This window comes from Mastigoproctus giganteus, chromosome 8, assembly GCF_048544385.1.
Source record: "Mastigoproctus giganteus isolate SK-2022 chromosome 8, ASM4854438v1, whole genome shotgun sequence".
Lineage (NCBI taxonomy): Eukaryota > Metazoa > Arthropoda > Arachnida > Uropygi > Thelyphonidae > Mastigoproctus > Mastigoproctus giganteus.
This window is the reverse complement of record NC_143582.1, coordinates 156,042,994-156,061,998: the sequence shown is the minus strand read 5'-3', so window position 1 is coordinate 156,061,998 and position 19,005 is coordinate 156,042,994. Positions and strand designations below refer to the sequence as shown.

General features: G+C 39.1%; 1 protein-coding gene across 1 annotated transcript in view; it reads right to left on the bottom strand.

The window, feature by feature from the left end:
* The window catches only part of LOC150081939 (filamin-A-like), a 385,277-nt gene that overhangs the window by 125,917 nt on the left and 240,355 nt on the right, over positions 1 to 19,005 (bottom strand). The gene's annotated exons all lie outside the window — the stretch shown is intronic.

Genomic DNA, 19,005 nt, shown 5'->3' with positions numbered 1-19,005 from the left:
GATTTTATGTATTTCTTAACTAATAGCATAACCCCTCCTCCCTTCCTATCCAGTCTATCTTTTCTGTAGACGTTGTACTCCCCAAATTCCAGTTCTGCATTCCTTATATCTGTGTGACACCAAGTCTCTGATATCACAATATCTGCCTTTGATGTTTTGAGCAATACCTCAAATTCATCAAATTTATTTACTAAACTCCTAGCATTGGTGTACAAGCAAGTATACATGCACCTATTTCTATTCTTAGCTACCCTAACACAACCCATGTGTTTACTTGTACCGCAATGACTCCCAGCAGTCTCTGAAATATCCTGAATCTTGTTTTTCAGGCTTCTGCTCATTCCAATAGAAGCAGTGCAAGAATCTCTTTCACCTCTGCCAGTGGCTACTGTTAATCTATTTGTCTTTGTATCCCCCCAAGCTAGCAGTTTTCCGACCCACCTAACACTGCCTCAATAGCATCAGAAAATATTCTTGCACCCTTTCTATTTAAGTGTATCCCATCCCTGTAGAAGCAATCCCTCCTGTTAACAAGTACAGTCCAGGCTGAAAAAAATTCTACCCCTTGAGCTTTGCACAATCATTCCAGGGCCGAATTGATTGATAAGGCTCTCATCATATACTCCCTCTTATCGTGTCTGGGCAGAATTGCAGACACTTTCAAATTCAACCCTATTTCACGGCTTTTTTTCAACAGTGACCTGTACTTGTTAAGCAATTCTGCCGGTCTCCTACTCTTGATATCGTTAGTGCCCACGTGTACAACTATATCACCTTTTGTGCCCTTAAAAGATGATATCTGCTCTACAACGTCATCAACCTTTGCCCCTGGCAGACATACCCTGGTCCTGTTCCACCTATCCGTTTTACAAAGCATGTTCCCCGTTTCCCTAACAATAGAGTCACCAACAACTACTAGTTCCTTTGGGACCAGCGCATTCTGCCTTGGGGGTTGCCGCTGTGTTTCACGATGACCAAGTGCAAGCTCTGGCGTTGATGTGGGCAGCTGAGAGCTTGATGGGCCCCTCAATTTAGTTCCTTCGAGGGCATCCACCCTGTCCTTCAAGCTCTCATATAGGCCCATAAGAACGCTGAGTTGTTGCCTGATTTCGATACACTCCTTGCATCGTGCACACACAAAGACATCCCCCATGGCAATATCATGTCCCGTACCTGAATGCTCCACAAACATCATGAAAGCTGTGCATTTTAGAAGGCTGTGACTCAGAAGGCAACTGTCCCCCTCAGTTCTCCTCTGAGCCACAGCACTTCCATTAGCTTGAGCCTTTTGTTTTGCTGCTCTGGTCTGAATCATGATTACTTTTAATTTAAATAAAATTTCAATTTCAGTTTATAACCCTAACTTATCTCCCAACACAGCTATAACGGGATATATATTTTTAGCGTCAAAGTATTAATCAATCAGTCAAGTATTAATTATCTCCGAGTTCCCTTTATATAACCTCCGTATCAGTTATGTATTAATTAATTATACGTATTTATTAGATTACGTTTGTAATCTAAGTCGGTATATGTATTTAGTTAAAAGTGCAATTTAAATGCCAACGAAGTTGAACAAGTTTAATGGATTTTACCGATCGCTGAAAATATTATAACGTATACTATACTAACGCTATCTAGGTTCGATATATAACGATCGTATGACAAAGACAAAGGCGGAAGTTACGAACGGTAATCTATGGACACTTAAGTATTAATTAACTTTCAAATCTCGCTGTCCCAATTCAGAATAAACCAACGATCCTTACTAGGTCTATAAGCTACTTACAAAAAATAATTTGATGTAAAAGATATTCAATAAGCGGCTAAATTTGGCTAAAAAAACTTCTCGTTCAGCGGAGTTGTAACTTGTAACAAGTGGATTTGATACCCTTACCGATACGTTTATGCAATTACAAGGCCGAGTAAAGAATAAATACACCAGATTAATCAGAAATATCACAAAATAATGCTATACTACTAAATTTAAATCAAAAGTTTTAGAAAAACAATAATTTCAAATCAATAAATAAGAAAAATCCACTTAGCGGCTTTGAACACGTCTGGCCCGTACTAGCCTCGTCAGCCAAAACATTTAGGGAAATAACAGTAGAGCTACTAGAGCTACTAGACTTTTCGTACCAACTAAGAAATACACTTCAAAGCTTAGACGTAAATGGATGTCAGATGAACTATTGAGACAAGTGGCAGACAAGAAGAATGCATGGGATGCATATAATATTATCAGGTGATACCGAAGTTTATGGTAGATATAAACTAGTCTGCAATCAAGTCACAAGGTAGATTATGAGAAGTCTCTGGCAAAGAATGGTAAGAAAAGCAGCAAAGACCTCTTTACTTATATTAATAGTAGAAGGAAGGGGGGAATTGCACTGATCCACTTGATGTCAACGGTTTAATTGCGGATGATCCAGCACAGATTGAATAGGTATTTTGCACCTACATTCACACATGAGGGGGGGGATACCAGAAGTAAGGGGGATACCAGAAGTAAGGGGGTTACCAGAAATATATGAGACATGGAGCTAAACAATTTTGCAATAACTGAGAGGAGAGTGGAAGAGAAATTGTTGAAGTTAAACATAAACAATGCACCAGGAATGAATGGGATCTATCCAATTATATTGAGGTAGGCAGCAAAGGAGGTAAGCACACCCCTTAGCAATAATTATGAGAGCATCTTTGGATTCAGAGGAGGTCCCTGTGGACTGGAGATGTGCAAATGTGTCCCCAATTAACAAAAGGGGATCAAAGGGTGACTGAGTAATTACAGACCTGTTAGATTAACTTCTGTTCCACAGGAAATAATGGACTTACTGATATAATTTAGTCACAGCATGTGTAGCAGTTATAATTTAGTCACAGCATGGTTTTATTAAGGGGGGATATTGTCTCACCAATTTAATTGGATACTATGATCAGTAAGGCACTAATGACCTTAAGAGTAACAGATCTGCAGATTTAATTAACAAGTACAGATCAATGTTGAAAAAAAGTCGCGAGCTAGGGTTGACTTTGAAAATGTCTGCAATCTGGCCAGACACAATAGGAGGAAGTATATGATGAAAGCCTTGTCAATCAATTCGGCCCTGAGGAGATTGTGCATGGCTCATGGGATAGAATTTTTTTCAGCATGGACTGTGCTTGCTAACAGGAGAGACTGCTTCTACAGGGATGGCATACACTTAAATAGAAAGGGGTGCACGAATATTTGCTGATGCTATCAAGGCAGTGTTGGGTGGGTCGGAAAACTGCTAACTTGGGGGGGTTCACAGACTAAAAGATTAACAGTAGCCACAGGCAGAAGCATAAGCGATTCTTGCACTGTTTCTACTGTAATGAGCAGCAGCCTAGAGAGCAAATTGCTGGGGATTTCAAGGGCTGCTGGGAATCTTTAGGGAACAAGTAAATACATGGGTTGTGTTAGGGTCACTAAGTGTAAACAGGTGCAGGTACACCAATGCTAGAAATATAGTAAATAAATTTGATGAATTTGAAGTGCTGATCAAGGCATCAAAGGCAGATATTGTTGGGATATCAGAGACATGGTGTCACATAAATATAAGCAGTGAATTGGAATTTGGGGAGTACAATGAGTATAGAAAGGATGGGAAGAGAGGAGGAGAGGTTATGCTGTTAGTTAAGAAACACATAAAACCTAAGGAACTGCATCCAGTTGACATGGGTGGACAGTACAATGTTGAGTCAGTTTGGTGTGACATAAATACTGGGAAAGGGAAAATGAGAGTAGGAGTGTGTTATAGGCCTAATGATCTCATGAGAATGACAAACAAATGTTCATAGAAATAGAGTGGGCCAGTAAATCAGAATGTCTTGTAATGGGGGATTTTAACTTTCCAGATATTGACTGGAATTTGTGAGCTGGTCACCTGCATGCTAGCAAGAGTTTTGTGGATTTATTGGAGGTTTGTTTTCCACAGCTACATGTTCGAGGGGCAACCAGAGGGAGTAATACTCTTGATCTGATTATCAGCAGTGATGACTCGTGCATTAAGAATTTGCAGATAAAGGAACCACTAGGTGACAGTGATCACAGTCTACTGATGTGGGATTTACTTAAAAATGTCACTACCATCAAGGGTAAAGGGAAGGGTTTTTGTTTTCATAAAGGTGACTACAGTGGTCTCAGCAAGTTTTTCAATTCTATACAGTGGGATCAACTAATGATGTTAAAAACAGTGAATTATAAATGGAAAGTCTTCAAGGAATTAATCTTGGAAACTACCAGGCTTTTTATATCAACTAAGAAATACTGTTCAAGATTTATAGTTTGTCAGATGAACTAATAAGGCTCACAGCAGAGAAGAAAAATGCGTGGGATTCATATAAATTAGCAGGTGACACAGAAGCCTGTGGCAGATATAATCTAGTCTGTAATCAAGTCACAAAGGCAGTTAGGCAAGCGAAGGTTGATTACGAGAAATCCTTGGCAAAGGATGCAAAGAAAAACAACAGACTGCTTTACTTATGTGAAATCCTTGGCAAAGGATGCAAAGAAAAACAACAGACTGCTTTACTTATGTAAACTCTGGAAGGAAGGGGATGAATCGGATTGGTCCACTTAATATAGATGGTTTGACTGTTGCTATCTGATCCTGCTCAGATAGCAAACAAACTGAATGAGTATTTTGCATCTACATTCACACAGTCAGGGATTCTGTAAGGAATGGGAGGACAGAAGTTTACTAAACTCTAACAGGGAGCTAAAAAAATTTGTAATAATGGAGAGCAAAGTGTAGGAGAAATTTTTGAAGTTAAACATAAGAAAGGCAAATGGGATCTATACAGTTATATTAAAGGAGGTGGCAAAGAAAATAAACCATAATTATGAGAGCATCTTTAGATTGAGGAGAGGTCCTCATGGACTGGAGATGTGCAAATGCATCCCCAATTCACAAAGGAGGGATCAAAGGGTGACACAAATAATTATAGACCTGTTAGTTTAACTTCTGTTCTGGGGAAATAATGGAGTCACTGGTTAAAGAAGTGATGCAGGATCTCCTAGACAAGACTGCAGTAATACTGTATTTCAGACAGAACATGGTTTTGTTAAGGGGAAGTCATGTCTGACCAATTTGACTGGATACTACAATGAGGTCACAAAGGAAATGGATGCAAAAATAATTTTGATATCATATACTTGGATTTCAGGAAAGCTTTTGATACCAGTGCACATGTAAGACTGCTGTACAAATTGGAGTGGTATGGCATTAAGGGCAAGTTGCTGCAAAGGATAAAGGGATGGTTGAGTAGGAGATGGCAGAGATTGGTAATAAATGGAGACTGCTCTATGCTCTATGTGGACTTATGTTATTAGTGGAGTCGACCAGGGTTCGGTGCTGGGCCCATTGTTGTTTTGTGTATTTATTAATGATATCAATGAAGGTATATCAGACTTAATATCCAAGTTTGCAGGATTGTTAATGATAGTAAAGACAATATGCTACTAAAACAGGATCTAGAAAAGTTAGGTAGATGGGCTGAGAAGTGGCAACTGAAGTTTAATATTTACAAATGCAAAGTACTGCATATGGGTAGCAGTAACCCAAGAGAAACATATCAAATGTGTAGCACTACAGTCAGGGAGGTGGAGAATGAAAAAGATCTGGGGTAATTGTAAAATTGGATATGAAGTTCTCTGAGCAGTGCAGACTGGCTGCCAGAGCAGGTCAAGGAGTTTTGTCAATGATATATAGGAATTTTGCTAGCAGAGACAAGGAAGTGATTATACCTTTATATAAGGCAATGGTCAAGCATACCTTGAGTACTGCGTACAGGTCTGAAGGCCACATTTTAGGAAGGATGTAGAGTTGCTAGAAAGAGTACGGAGAAGGGCAACAAGATTGGTGAGAGGAGCAAAGGGGTCCTCTATGATCCTCAGGAGAGGCTTAAATTCTGCAAGTTGCAGCATCTGGAGACTAGGCACCTGTGAGGTGATATTATTGAGGTATACAAGGTCTTAAATGGTTTGAGCAGGCTCAAAGCTGATGGGATACTTCTGCTTGCTCAGAATAAGAACCTGAGGGGGCACAGATTCAAATTGAGAAAGACAGTTGTAGAACAGATGTGTGGAAGTTTGCCTTTAGCCAGCAGGTAGTTGATTGCTGAAACAGATTGCCATCTGTTGTTGTGGAAGTTGATAGCTTAAATAAATTTAAGGTTGAACTAGACAAACATTAGGAGTGACCGGATGGGTGAAATGGGAAGGAGTTTTTTATTATTTTTTTTATTTTATTTTATATATTTTTGGCCGATGCTCTATAAGCTTGCTTTCTTGCATCATGTGTCTTAACTAATGCTAAAGGAACTGGATGCAAAAAATAATTTTATATATTCCTGGATTTCAGGAAAGCTTTTGATACTGTTGCACATAAAAGACTGCTGTACAAATTGGAGTAGGCACCTCCGTAGCCAGGTGGGAAGGAGCAGCAGTGTATAACACACGCTTCTTGATTAGACTGGGGTTCGAGCCCGTCACCACCAAATACGGAGGAGGCGGAAAGGATACGTAATGACCATCCCGATCATCGTGTCAACCACAATACCTGTGGTTGACACGATGATCGGGATGGTCATTACTTGTTGCATATGTCACATCTCTTTGATCTCCTGTCTTAGGTTCGTGTACTTCCTGATTTTTTACCCGTGGGTTTTCTGCAGGTTGCCAGTGCTGGGTACCGCTATGTCAATCAGATAGGTAGCCTTTTCCTTCTTATCCACAAGGGTTATGTTTAGTCTGTTGTGCAGGATTGTCCTATCCATTATTATGGCACAGTCCCAGTACAGCTTGTGGGTTGGGGTCTCTAGTACTGCCTGGGGTTTGTAATTGTAGTGCGGTACGCATTCTTCGATCAACTGGTATTTTCTTGCTAGCTTCTGATGTATTATCCTTGCTACCTGGTTGTGTCTATCAGTGTACTCAGTCTAGGTGATAACCCTGCATCCTGCTGTGATGTATTGGATCCTTTCTGAGGCCAGGTGGCATCATCAACATGTGTCATCGAACACTCCGGGCTCCTTGGTGATGTATTTTCTATAGATTCTGGTGTTGATTACCTAGTCTTAGAGGCGCCTCCATAACCAGGTGGGAAGGAGCAGCAGTACATAGCACAGGCTTCTTGATTAGACTGGGGTTCGAGCCCGTCACCACGAAATACGGAGGATGTGGAAAGGTCAGGGAATGACCACAGCATATCCCGGAGCAATATGGCCTTAGTTGCTAATGCTCCTAAAAACAAAATAACTAACCTAGTCTTAGATGGCAAGCATGAATCCTTCAGTCTTAGGGAAGAGTGTCCTGCTTGTGAGCCATGCATTGGAAGCAATTTTATCTATGTGATCTTGATGGAGATCATTGTAGTGTCTGCCATGGAGTGTCTTCTCTGCCCATCTTTCTCGCTTCATTTGTGCCTCCTGGTTGGGGGGAACTCCTCGCTTAGGTTGAGTGGGGTATAACACTTGTCTATCTTCCTTATGGCCTGCTGGAGTGCTGCTGCTGTGTGTCTCTGGAAGTAAACCTTCAGGTTAACTATTACTGTCTTCTGTTGCTCAATGAGGTCTATCAGGCCTCTTCCTGGAGTTCCTTCTTTCTGGGAAATTTTCAGTCTCTCCACGGCCGATTTCAGGTGTTGTTGGTGGCTCTTGGTCATCATTGTCCTTGTCTTTCTCATGATATCCTCCATCTCAGTGTTAGTCCAATCTATGACCCCGAAGGAGTATGTTAGCACTGGGACTGCATAGGTGTTTATGGCTTTAACTGTGTTCCCTCCGTTCAGCTTCGCTTTCAGCAGGCTTCTGAGTCTCTGATGGCATTTTTCGGTCAGGCAGGCCTCAATTTCCTTGTGCTGTAACTGCTGAGCCTGCATCATCCCAAAGTATTTGTACGCCTCTCCCTCTGCCATGGCTTCGATCTCTTTACCAGTCTGCAGCTGGTAGTTTTGGCTGACTAATTTTCCTTGTGGGTCTTGCATTTGTCTACGCCAAATTCCATCCTAATATCATTGCTGAATTCTTCGGTGATCTGGAGTAGTTGCTGGAGGTGCTTCTTGGTTTCCACATAGAGCTTAATGTCATCCATGTACATCAGGTGGGTGAGGGTGTACAAGTTCTTCCTTTCTTCTTTGAGGTTATATCTGTACTTGCTACTGTTGAGCATAGTGGATAGCAGGTTAAGTGCTAGACAGAACCACAATGGGCTCAGGGCATCTCCCTGAAAGATTCCTCTCCTGATGGGGATTGGCCTGATTGTGATGTTTTTGACCTTAATGGTGGTGCTCCATTTCGTTTCTCCTAGGAAGTTTGTCACTATCGGATTGACTTTGTAGGTGTTCGGTGCCTCTATTAGCCAGCTATGAGGCATGGAGTTAAAGGCTTTGCGGTAATCGATGTAGGCTGTGTACATGTTGTGGCACTTCTTGTAGGCTTGCTCCATAACTGAAGCATCTATGGTTAATTTCTCCTTGCATCCTTTGCTCAGCCACTTACATCCTTTCTGCTGTTTGGCCATTATGTTCTGACTCTCCGAGTGGTCTGATTTCTTCCTGGTTATGCAGCTGGTCAGGATCTTGTACATTGTTGAGATTCAGGTGATTGGCCTATATTTCGCCGGATTTCTTGTATCTTCATCTTTTGGCTTCAGATATGTGATTCCTTGAGTGAGAAACTTCGGGATTGTCTCTGGGTGCCTTATCATTCGGGTGAACTGCTCTGCCAGGTGCTTGTGTGTACAAGTGAGCTTCTTGTACCAGTAGTTATTATTATCATTATTATTATTAGCAAATGGTGCATAGAAGCCTGAGGCTTATGCTGCACCAGACAAAAAAAAAATTTCTGAATTACTCCGAGAGAGAGAGAAAGAACAAGAGCTGGATATTATCATTCTTCTCTTTCTTGGAAGAATCAGAAGGAGAAGAATGATGATATCCAGCTCAGGACCCTGGGTGTGCCAAGCCCATACTCACGAGATGTGAGCCCCCTAGTTAATCAGGCTTAATGTCTAAGGTTGCAGATGATACAAAGGTTAGTAGAGTGGTTAATGACAGTAATGATGGTATGCTGCTGCAATAAGATCTAGAAATATTAGGCATATGGGCTTAGAAATGACAACTGAAATTTAATATTGACAAATGGAAGGTACCTCATATGGGTAGTAATCCCAGAGTAACATATCAACTGTGTAGTACTACACTGAGGGGTAGTGTAAAATGAAAATGATTTTGATTTGATTTGATTTTCAATTTTTATGGCACAAAAACAATGAAAACGACCTGGGGGTAACTGTACAGTATGATATGATGTTTGCTGAGCAGTGCAAAAAGGCTGCAAAACTCAGTGTTTTGTCAATAATATACAAGAATTTTGCTAGCAGAGATAAGGAGAAGATTATGCCATTGTATAATGCAATGGTCAGGCCACATCTAGATGGGTACAGAGAAGGGCAACAATGTTGCTGAGAGGAACAATGGGGGTGCTCTTACCAAGAAGAGCTTCAGTTCTGCAAATTGCAGCATCTTGAGACTAGGCACTTGTGAGGTGATCTGATTGAGGTGTTTAAGGGTTTGAATGGATTCTTCCTCTTGCTCAGACTATGCACATTAGAGGGCATAAATTGAAACTGAGGAAAAATGGTTGCAGAATAGATGTGTGGAAGTTTGTCTTTAGCCAACGGGTGGTTGGCTATCCACTTCCACAACAACGGGTGGAAGAGAGGAAGCCTGAGGCTTATGCTGCACCAGCCAAAAAAAAATTTCTGAATTACCCTGTGAGAGAGAGAGAGAGAGAGAGAGAGAACAAGTCAGAAGTAGAAGGGAATCACCAAGAAAGAGAAGAATGATGATATCCAGCTCAGAACCCTGGTGCCAAGCCCATACTCACCAGATGTGAGTCCCTGGGGTTAATTCCATCTGTTGTTGTTGTGGAAGTGGATAGTTTGAATAAATTCAAACTATTTGGAAAGGATGGACAGGTAAAACAGCATTTTTTTTTTTTTTTTTTTTGGCTGATGCTGTATAAGCTTGCTTTCTTGCATTATTTGCCACTGTTAATACAAATACTAATAATAACAATAATAAACTCTATGATCACTCCTGTACTTTAAGCACTATGATGTCATCTGGTTCTTGAGCGATGATCAGGTTTAGAATTTGATTGACCCTTATACTTTCCCTAACATGCTGATACAAATAATAATCATTTCATTGGTTTAGAAATTTTGTTCCTATGGTGAGTTTCCCTCTCGCATGCTCCAATCAGTAAGGGACATATTGAAATCAATCAATCAAAATGCATTTATTGTTTACTGTTCTGAAGCTATACACGAGCATTTATCACAGATAAAAGATATATGTCAATTTGAGTTACAAAACTAATGAATGTATTGCAAACAAGTTACCACAATAAAACTCCTCAAATAAGATTAAAACAGAATTCCTGCTCTAATAGTCCATTCAAAGGGCAACAGTTGCATACAGTTACAAATTCAATCTAATATACAAAAACTTAACAGAAGCCATATAAAAAATAACAGGAAAAAATAAAAAATTACAGATTCAGATAAAAATGATATTAAGGTATCACACATAATATTCTACATACTTCACAATTAACAAAAAAAGATAACAGTGAACAACATCTTCAAGTGAAGCAACTCTTGTAAAAATATAACAAAACACACAGACTGTATTTTATAACCACATCTTCCCAGTTTTAACTTTCAGAAAGCTGAAGATCAGGCATTTATAAAACAGGAGAGTTTCTGGGCAAAAATCTGGAGGTTTTTTGCAAAAACAAGCAGGAATACTTACCAAAAAAAAAAAAAAAAAACACAAAGAAAACAGAAGATTTGAGTCAAGGTTTTGTTCATCGTAATGTCGCTGCTGTCTAGACTCACCTGTTAGGAGCATTTCCACAACTTTACCAGAAAGAGATTTGAACTCAGTTTTTGTTTTTCTAACCTGGTTGAATATTCTCTCATACCCAGCACTGCTATGAGAAATTGTTAAAATGCCAAGCATGACTTGGGACAATTTGTTATATTTAAAGTTTCCTTTGTGCAGTTGTCAGTTCTCCAACCAAAGACCCTGTACATCAATTCTTTCTTCTTTCATCTGGTAGGTTCTCACACTGAAACTGAAAAACACCCATTGCTTCATTTATTTCTTTATCTTTAATGAAACCAATAGGTGCTGGAAACTTGTCTGCAAAAAGTTTCTAATTTGAATATGATGTATTGTTAATTGATGAAATTTGTGCTACCTCAGCATTTATAATGAAATCATTTTTAAATTGGAAATTGTCAACCATGGAGCCACATGCAGCAATAAAGTACTTCCTGACTAAACAAAATAACAGAACCTTCTCAACTTGTTTTAGACTCCCTATGACCTCCAGCAGTAGAAACTGCTATGACTTCTGGTTCATTCTGCTATAGTAAGTAATTTCCAAAATGGAAATTGAAGAAGCTGTTGATAAAATAAATTTGCAAATAGCATTAAGCACATTTAGGAGTAAGGACTGCAGTATATGGATGTGAGGTATGAAAAGCTATGTTGGGATTCAAGCCAGAAGAGAGGAACATGAACAGACTTTCTGAATGAGTGGGGGATAACATGCCTAGAGTTATCAACTTGCTTGGTCAGTTTTGGATTGCTTTACCAGAAGTTTATGATCTGATGGTCTTTTTCTTTGCGTTCATCAATTTGTCTTCTTTTAAAACTTTTGGATCATGAATTAGATTTAAACTTGTGTCACTGATGCTCAATAGTAATCACTGATTGTACCATTCAATTTGGTAACTGCTCGTATTGCTTTTCTCACCACTTCTGAATTCACTGACTTGTCAAAGGTTGCCACTGTTCTTGAGTCTAGTTACACATTTAACCAAAATATATCATCATCAGCCATTTTCGATTCAGAATGAAGGCCTCTCCAGCAACTTTCCAGTTCCTTCTGTTTTGTACAATGGTCATCCATTTATTACCCACAAACTCATGAATTTTATCTATCCATCTCTGCCATTGTCTTCCAGGTTTTCTTCTAGCTCCTCTTGGGTACCATTCTGTTATTTTCTTAGTCCATCTGTCATCATGTCTTCGAGCTATGTGTCCTGCCAAAGACCATTTTAGTTCTTTAGTTTTGATAAGAATGTCCTTTACTTGAGTTTGCTGCCTAATCCATGTATTTCTATTCTTATCTAACAGTCTGATTCCCAATATAATTCATTCCATTCTTTGCTGTGTAGTTCTCAGCTTCTCTGCCATTATTTTGGTGAGTGCCCAAGTTTCATTTTCATAAGTCATGTTGGGGGAGTATACATTGGTTCATTATTTTACGTTTCAGACAAACTGGAATATTGCTCCTCAGTATGTGACAATATTTCCTGAATGCTATCCATCCAAAATTTATTCTTCTCTTGACTTCCAGCCATTTATCATTATTACAGCTAATACTTGTCCCAGATAAGTATATGACTCCACCTTTTCAATTACTGCTCCTTCAATCATTATTTCCCTTTCCGTGGCATACTTGTTCATCATTACTTTTGTTTTAGCCATATTCATATTTAGTCCAAAATCCTTACTAACTGTGCATAACTGATTAAGATTTTCCTCTAATTCTTTAGGATGGTGGTTTATGACCACAACGTCATCTACAAATCGTAAATGCTTTAGGTACTCTCCATTCACATTAACTTCTTTCTGTGACCAGACTAATCTTCTGAAAGCTTCCTCAAGGGCAGCAGTAAACAACTTCAAAGATATTGTCTCCTTGTCGAACTCCTTTCTCAATTTTAAATTTGCTACTGTCTTTGATTAGTCGAATAAAGGAGGTAGCATTCTCAAGTATTCTTTCTAATCTGTTAGTAATGACCCTAGTAATGAACAACTTGTAGATGTTGAATAACAATCTAATTGGTCTATAATTTCCAATTTCTGATTTATCTCCTTTCTTATGCAGCAGCATTATTCCACTCCTTAGGCATCACACCTTTACTAATGCATTTTGTAAAGAGTCTTGACAGTTTTTGTGTCATGTCTCTTCCTTCCAATTTTAACAACTCTACAGTAACTTCATCTTCCCTCGGGGTTTTCTGATTCTTCATTTTCTTCAACGCATGTTCTACCTCATCAGGAAGAAAATCGGGTATGTCATACGTGTTACTAATTTGTGATCCATCTTCCCCACTGCTGGCATCATTCCCTCGCTCCTTGTATAATTCTCTATAGTAGTCTTCTGCTATTTGAATTATGCCTTCTCTGCTTTTTATAAGTACACCATTGCTATTCTTCAGTTCCAGTATCATTTGTCTTTCTGTATTACTGCTCATGGCTGCTGATATAAGTCCTTTGTTTTCCCTTAATGCTTGTCCTACTTTCCTTGTGTTAAATCTTCTTATGTCCTCTCTGAGCCTCTTTCTAATGGCTTTGCATAATTCAGTATACTAAATTATCTCCTTGTCAGTGTTTATCTTGTTCTTCATTTATCGATTTCGGTTCATCATGACAAGTGTTTCTTGACTAATTTTTTCTTCTATGGATTTCTCTTTACCTATAGATTAGCATTAGCATTAGCAGAGGCATTTGATGCAAGAAAGCAAGCTTATGCAGCATCAGCCAAAAGAAAAAAAAAAAAAAAAACCACTTCCACTTCACCCCTCTGTTCGTTCGACATACCTGTCCAGCTGAGCCTTAAACTTATTTAGGCTATCAACTTCCACGACAAGGGATGGAAGTCTATTCCACCAACCAATCACCTGCTGGCTAAAGGCAAATTTCCGCACGTCTATCCTACATCCGTCTTTCCTCAATTTGAATTTATGCCCTCTCAGGTAATTATTCTGAGCGAGAGGAAGAATCCCATCAGCATTGAGCATGCTCAAACCATTCAAGGCTTTATACACCTCTATCAGATCACCTCGCTGGTGCCTAGTCTCCAGACACTGTAATTTGCAAAACTTAAGCCTTTCTTTGTAAGAGCACCCCTTTGTTCCATTCACTAATCTTGTTGCCCTTCTCTGTACTTGTTCCAGCAGCTCTACATCCTTCTTGAAATGAGGCTCCAAGACCTGTATACAGTACTCTAGATGTGGCCTGATCATTGCCTTATACAAGGGAATAATCACCTCCTTATCCCTGCTAGAAAAATTCCTATATATCATTGACAATACACCATGAGCTACTCTTGCAGCCTGTCTGCACTGCTCAAAGAACTTCATATCTGCCTGCACAACCACCCCCAGGTCCCTTTCATTCTCTACCACTGTCAGTGTAGTACCACAGAGTTGATACGTTGCTCTGGGGTTGCTGTTTCCCATGTGCAGTACTTTACATTTGTCAATGTTAAACTTCATTTGCCACCTCTCAGCCCATCTGCTCAACCTTTCCAGATCCTGTTGCAGCAGCATAGTGTCAGTAGTGTCCTTGACAACCCTGCCTACCTTTGTATCATCTGCAAACTTCAACATTAAGCTTGATATACGATCATCAATATCATTTATAAATACAGAAAACAATAATGTACCCAACACTGAGCCCCGAGGGACTCCACTAATAACATTACTCCACGACGAGCAGTGTCCATTGATTACCACTCTCTGTCTTCTCCCCCTCAGCCACCCCTTTATCCCCAGCAGCAATTTGCCTCCAATGTCACACTGCTCCAATTTGTGCAGCAGTCTTCCATGTGCAACAGTATCAAAAGCCTTTCTAAGATCCAAGTACATAAAATCAAAGTTATTCCCTGCATCCAGTTCCTTTGTGACTGCATCATAGTATCCAATCAAATTGGTCAGGCAAAACTTCTCCTTAACAAAACCATGCTATGTCCGAGCTATAATTGAAGTCTTGTCTAAATGATCCTGTAGTGCTTCTTTAACTAGTGCCTCCATTAATTTTCCTGGAACAGAAGTTAAACTCACAGGTCTATAATTACTTGTGTCAGCCTTTGACCCTCCTTTGTGAATTGGGGTCACATTTGCACATCTCCAGTCTGTGGATACCTCCCCTGAATCCAAGGAAGCTCTCATAATTATGGCTAAGGGTTTGCTTACTTCCTCTGCTGCCTCCTTTAATATAACTGGATAGATCCCATCCACCCCGGGTGCCTTTCTTGTGTTTATCTTCAACAATTCCTCCTCCACTTTACTCTCAGTTATTACAAGATTCTCTAGCTTACTGCTAGAGTTGAATACACCTCTAACTCCTCATGTGTGAATGTCGATGCAAAATATTCATTTAGTTTGTTAGCTACCTGAGCAGGATCATCAACAGTTGACCCATCGATATCAAGTGGACCAATCTGATTCATCCCCTTCCTTCTAGAGTTTACATAAGTAAAGAACTCTTTGCTGTTTTTCTTTGCATCCCTTGCCAAAGATTTCTCGTAATCTGCCTTCGCCTGCCTAACCTCCTTTGTAACTTGGTTACAGATCAACTTGTATCTATCATAGGCTTCTGTTTCATGTGTTAATTTGTATGTATCCCATGCATGTTTCTACTCTGCCATATGCCTCATTAGTTCATCTAACATCCATTTAGGCCTAAACCTTGAAAAATATTTCTTAGTTGGTATGTAAAGCCTATTAGCTTCCAAGATAAGTTCTTTGAACGCTTCCCATTTTGCATTTGCTGTTGGTAACATCATCAGTTGGTCCCACTGTATAGAATTTAAATACTGTCTCAGTCCATCGTAGTCACCTTTACGAAAGCAATAACCCTTCCCTTTACCCCTAATGGTAGTTACCTCTTTGAGTAAATCCCACTTCAGCACACTGTGATCACTGCCACCTAGTGGTTCATTTATCTGCAGATTCTTAATGCATGAAGAATCACTGCTGATAATCAAATCAAGAGTATTCCTCCCTCTAGTTGCCTCCCGAACATGCTGATGTAGAAAACAATCATCCAATAAATCCACAAAAGCCTTGCTAGTGTGTGAGTGACCAGCCCCCAAATTCCAGTCAATATCTGGGAAATTAAAATCTCCTATTATAAGACTCTCTGATTTACTGGCCCACTCTATTTCCCTGTACAGTTTCTTATTATACTCATCAGAGTCATTAGGCCTATAGCACACTCCTACTCTCAATTTTGATCTCCCAATGCTTATGTCACACCAAACTGACTCGACACTGCACTGTCCAGCGATGTCCACTGGCTTCACTTCCTTGGATTTTATGTATTTCTTAACTAATAGCATAACCCCTCCTCCCTTCCTACTCAGTCTATCCTTTCTGTAGATGTTGTACTCCCCAAATTCCAGTTCTGCATTCCTTATATCTGTGTGACACCACGTCTCTGATATCCCAACAATATCTGCCTTTGATGTTTTGAGCAATACCTCAAATTCATCAAATTTATTTACTAAACTCCTAGCATTGGTGTACACGCAAGTATACATGCACCTATTTCTATTCTTAGCTACCCTAACACAACCCATGTGTTTACTTGTACCGCAATGACTCCCAGCAGTCTCTGAAATATCCTGAATCTTGTTTTTCAGGCTTCTGCTCATTCCAATAGAAGCAGTGCAAGAATCTCTTTCACCTCTGCCAGTGGCTACTGTTAATCTATTCGTCTTTGTCTCCCCCCAAGCTAGCAATTTTCCGACCCACCTAACACTGCCTCGATAGCATCAGCAAATATTCTTGCACCCTTTCTATTTAAGTGTATCCCATCCCTGTAGAAGCAATCTCTCCTGTTAACAAGTACAGTCCAGGCTGAAAAAAATTCTACCCCTTGAGCCTTGCACAATCTTTCCAGGGCCGAATTGATCGACAAGGCTCTCATCATATACTCCCTCCTATCGTGTCTGGGCAGAATTGCAGACACTTTCAAATTCAACCCTATTTCATGGCTTTTTTCAACAGTGACCTGTACTTGTTAAGCAATTCTGCCAGTCTCCTACTCTTGATATCATTAGTGCCAACGTGTACAACTATATCACTTTTTGTGCCCTTAAAAGATGATATCTGCTGTACAACGTCAAGAGATTTCTTAAGCTTTATCACTTTCAGAAAGTTGTAATATTCCTCGTCAATATCTTGGTCCTGAGTAGTCTGCAGAAGCTCAAACTTGTTCTTAAGTTCCAGTACATACTGCTTTTTCTCCTCTTCTATTATCTCAAAGACCGTCATATTATTTACTCGAGTCAGTTTTTACTTTACATCTATATCAAGTGTGCATCTTACCATTATATGATCACTTCCAAAGTTTACCTTGTTTAGGATGGTAACATCATTCACGATATATCTTCTGTTAGTGAGGATTAAGTCGATTTCATTATATTTAATCTATTTGGACTCTTCCATGTCCACCCTTTTCTTGAAAAAAGTGTTCATTACCGACAATCCTCGAGATTCTGCAAATTCCACAAGTCTTTCACCTCTTTCATTTCTTTCACCAATTCCAAAATTTCTTATAGTTCTCCTTTCTGCACTGTTTTGTCTTTTTCCAACCTTAGCATTGAAGTCCCCCATAATGATAGTGTAGTGGGTTTTCTGCTCATCTAGAAGACTCTCAATTTCGGCGTACATTTCTTCAACCTCTTCATCATAATGGCTTGATGTTGGTGCATAAATCATAATAACCTTTAGCTTGTACCTCTTAGAAATCCTGAGTAGTAGTCTTGACACCCTTGGTGATGTACTTTCGAATTACAAAATGTTGTTTTTTATATCTTTATGGACCAGAAAGCCAACTCCACCTTTGCTCCTTTCACTGTTTCCATTGGTGTACAGCAGATTTCCACTTGATAAATTTATAAGTGATTCATTTCTTCTTCTTGTTTCAGCCAAACCGATGATATTTCAATTTGCATTTTCTAATTCAAAATATATACACATGCATTTCCTTCTAGGTTGTAGTAAATTTTCACCAAATATTCATCCACTTTCATAGGAAGACTTGTAGCTCCCTTTTCAGCACACAAATTAATAAGATGACAAGGATATGATAATGTCCATACTATCTCAGTTTTTAGGCCTAGCATAACAGGCTCATTATTGACACTCAATGCTAGACAGTTTTTTGAAGGAATCCCACATGCTTTCAGGTTGTTCAGAAGATGTCCAATGCTATATACTTTATAGAGTCACCTTCCAGTGCTGACAACTGAGAGCAAGTTGTTATCAATTTAAAAGATTTTTTTATTATGAAGGGTCACCACAATGGGACATAACTTGGAATCACTTTGATCACTGCCATCTATAGTCTAAAAATGGCACATTATTCAAAGCCATCTCTACCTTTTCTTTCAGTCTGTGCAATTTCACTAACAATGCCTGTTGCTTTTTAACTTCCACAGCTGCACTTTTTTTGCTATTTTGCCATCAGGTAAGATATTTTTGGTTAGCACACCTGCATGATCATCACAACTCAGAGGAAGATAATATTCTATGAAAGAAGAAGCAAATAAACATATTCAGCACATATGACATCATTGTCATCATGAAATGCAACATCTATTTTTGCCTTTTTTTTCTATGCACTGCAGACTATCATTATACTTATTTTTTGGAAATGCCTGATTAAATCATGTTTCCTGCTGCTTGAAATTGAAAAATCACAACTACATACAGTACACAAGGCAAACTTGTTACTTTTTTAGGTTTTACAATACAGGGAAAATCTGCATGTATTTTGAAATTTTATATTGTATTTCTTTGGCATCTCACTGAACGACATTGTTGATTAGCTCTGCACTGCAAAGGCTGATGAAATATCACATATTACAATGAACAATGCCATTATAGTGCATTTTTATTTTGAAACATGGGCTGCCAAATTTTGAAACACCTGGCTATCAATTTAATTAACTAAATTAAGAAGAAATTCGCAAAATTAAAAAAAAAAAAAAAAAAAAAAAAGAAATCCAATTTTAACATAGTTTTATTATTATTTATGTTTTGTGAAAGGAAAAAGATGAAGAAAACTTTGTAAAAAATAGAGAAACTCTTTGGCACCAACT